General features: G+C 42.0%; 1 non-coding gene across 1 annotated transcript; it reads left to right on the top strand.

Annotated features, from left to right (window-relative positions):
• Window positions 1-3,110: 3,110 nt before the first annotated feature.
• On the top strand, window positions 3,111-3,218 carry LOC112738921 (small nucleolar RNA R71). The gene has a single exon (XR_003169869.1). It is a non-coding gene; the product is annotated as a small nucleolar RNA R71 (small nucleolar RNA).
• Window positions 3,219-3,491: the final 273 nt, after the last annotated feature.

The raw sequence follows: 3,491 nt of genomic DNA, 5'->3' as shown, positions 1-3,491 counted from the left end.
ATTATCAAATAACATGTCTCCTAGTCATCATTCTTTCAAGAGCCAACATATTTAACATTCTTAAATAACAACTTCAAAAGACATATGCACTGTTCAAGCATACATTCAGAAAACAAGAAGCATTATCATCACATCAATATAATTAAACTAAGTTCAAGGATAAATTCAAAACTCATGTACTTCTTGTTCTTTTGAATTAAAACAGTTTTTATTTTAAGAGAGGTGATGGATTCATAGGACATTCATAACTTTAAGACAAAGTTACTAACTACTAATGATCATGTAATGAAGACACAAACATAGATAAGCACATAACATAGAAAACAAAAAACAGAGAAAGTAAGAACAAGGAATGAGTCCACCTTAGTGATGTCCTTGAGCTCTTCTATGTCTCTTCCTTGCCTTGGCTGCTCCTCCTTCATTGCTGTTAGATCTTCTCTGATTTCATGAAGGATGATGGAGTGCTCTTGATGTTCCACCCTTAGTTGCTTCCAATAATTGTGTGGAAGAAAATGTATCCCCTGAGGTATCTCAGGGATCTCTTGATTTGCAGTCAAATGTTCTACCACTGAGCTATAGACCCTTGATGGAAGCTTTTGTCTTCCCTTTCCTCTTTCTAGAGGTTTCTCTGGCCTTAGGTGCCATCAATGGTTATGGAAAAAACAAAAAAGCTATGCTTTTACCACACCAAACTTAGAATGTTGCTCGCCCTCGAGCAAAAGAAGAAAGAACAGAAGAAGAAGAAGAGGATATGGAGGAGATGGATGGAGGTGCGTATTCGGCCATATGGGTGGGATTGGGTGGGAAAGAGATGTTGAATTTTGAAGGTAGTGGTGTTTGGATGTGAGTGGTAAAGGGTTAATAAGGAAGAGTGTTTATTGGGAATAGAGGATGATTGAGAAGAGAGAAGAGAGTGAGTGGAGGTAGGTGGGGATCCTGTGGGGTCCACAGATCCTGAGGTGATCCTGTGAGGTCCCAGATCTTGAGGTGTCAAGGCATTTACATCCCTGCACCAATTTAGGCATGCAAAATGCCCTTGCACACAACTCTGGGCGTTCAGCGCCAGGTTGGTGCCCATTTTGGGCGTTCAACGCCCCTTTGCTGCCATTTCTGGCGTTGAACGCCAGAACCATGCTTGTTCTGGGCGTTCAGTGCCAGGATGCTCCCATTCTGGGCGTTCAGCGCCAGAACTATGCTCTGTTCTGGCGTTTGAATGCCAGACAGATGCTCCTCCAGGGTGTGATTTTTCTTCTGCTGTTTTTTATTCCTGTTTTTGATTTTTTTGTTTATTTTGTGACTCCACATGATCATGAACCTAAGAAAACATGAAAAACAATAAAAATAAGAATTAGATAAACATTGGGTTGCCTCCCAACAAGCGCTTCTTTAATGTCAATAGCTTGACAGTGGGCTCTCATGGAGCCTCACAGATGTGTAGAGCTTTGTTGAGACTCTCCAACACCAAACTTAGAGTTTGGATATGGGAGTTCAACACCAAACTTAGAGTTTGGTTGTGGCCTCCCAACACCAAACTTAGAGTTTGACTGTGGGGGCTCTGGTTGACTCTGCCTTGAGAGAAGCTTTTTCTGCTTCCTCTCCATGGTTGCAGAGGGAGATCCTTGAGTTTTAAACACAAGGGAGTCCTCATTCCATTGAAGGATTATTTCACCTCTGTCAACATTAATCACAGCTCTTGCTGTGGCCAGGAAAGGTCTTCCTAGGATGATGGATTCATCCTCTTCCTTTCCAGTATCCAGGACTATGAAATCAGCAGGGATGTAAAGGCCTTCAACCTTTACTAATACGTCCTCTACTTGTCCATAAGCATTTTTTCTAGAGCTGTCTGCCATCTCTAATGAGATTTTAGCAGCTTGCACCCCATAGATTCCCAGTTTCTCTATTACAGAGAGGGGCATGAGGTTTATTCGTGAACCAAGGTCACACAGAGCCTTAAAGATCATGGTGCCTATGGTACAGGGTATTATGAACTTTCCAGGATCTTGTCTCTTCTGAGGCAATGTCAGTTGATCCAGATCACTTAGTTCATTGATGAACAAGGGAGGTTCAACTTCCCAAGTATCAATGCTAAATAATTTGGCATTTAGCTTCATGATTGCACCAAGAAACTTGGCAGTTTTCTCTTCAGTAACATCCTCATTCTCTTCAGAAGAGGAATACTCATCAGAGCTCATGAAGGGCATAAGGAGGTTCAATGGGATCTCTATGGTCTCTAGATGGGCCCCAGAGTCCTTTGGTTCCTCAGAGGGAAGCTCCTTATTGACCACTGGACGTCCCAGGAGGTCTTCCTCCTTGGGATTCACGTCCTCTCCTCTCCTCACAGGTTCGGCCATGGCGCTTATGTCAATGGCCTTGCACTCTCCTTTTGGATTCTCTTCTGTATTACTTGGGAGAGTACTAGGAGGGATTTCAGTGATCCTTTTACTCAGCTGGCCCACTTGTGCTTCCAGATTTCTAATGGAAGACCTTGTTTCATTCATGAAACTTACAGTGGCTTTAGATAGATCAGAGACTAGATTTGCTAAATTAGAAGCATTTTGTTCAGAGTTCTCTGTCTGTTGCTGAGTTGATGATGGAAAAGGCTTGCTGTTGTTAAACCTGTTTCTTCCACCATTGTTAAAGCCTTGTTGAGGCTTTTGATCCTTCCATGAGAAATTTGGATGATTTCTCCATAATGAGTTATAGGTGTTTCCATAAGGTTCACCTAAGTAGTTCACCTCTGCTATTGCAGGGTTCTCAGGATCATAAGCTTCTTCTTCAGGAGAAGCCTCTTGAGTACTGTTGGATGCAGCTTGCATTCCATTCAGACTCTGAAAAATCATATTGACTTGCTGAGTCAATATTTTATTCTGAGCCAATATGGCATTCAGAGTATCAACTTCAAGAACTCCCTTCTTCATAGGTGTCCCATTACTCACAGGATTCCTTTCAGAAGTGTACATGAACTGGTTATTAGCAACCATGTCAATGAGTTCTTGAGCTTCTGCAGGCATTTTCTTTAGGTGAATGGATCCACCTGCAGAAGTGTCCAGTGACATCTTTGATAGCTCAGATAAACCATCATAGAATATATCCAGGATGGTCCATTCTGAAAGCATGTCAGAAGGACACTTTTTGATCAACTGTTTGTATCTTTCCCAAGCTTCATAGAGGGATTCACCTTCTTTCTGTCTGAAGGTTTGAACATCAGCTCTAAGCTTGCTCAGCTTTTGAGGAGGAAAGTACTTGGCTAAGAAAGCCGTGACTAGCTTATCCCAAGAGTTCAGGCTGTCTTTGGGTTGAGAATCCAACCATAATCTAGCTCTGTCTCTTACAGCAAAAGGGAAAAGCATGAGCCTGTAGACTTCAGGATCTACTCCATTAGTCTTAACAGTATCACATATCTGCAAGAATTCAGTTAAGAACTGAAAGGGATCTTCAGATGGAAGTCCATGAAACTTGCAGTTCTGCTACATCAGAGAAACTAATTGAGG

The sequence above is a fragment of the Arachis hypogaea genome, chromosome 13, assembly GCF_003086295.3.
Source record: "Arachis hypogaea cultivar Tifrunner chromosome 13, arahy.Tifrunner.gnm2.J5K5, whole genome shotgun sequence".
NCBI lineage: Eukaryota > Viridiplantae > Streptophyta > Magnoliopsida > Fabales > Fabaceae > Arachis > Arachis hypogaea.
Note: the sequence above shows the minus strand (reverse complement) of the source record. Positions and strands in the feature narration are given on the sequence as shown.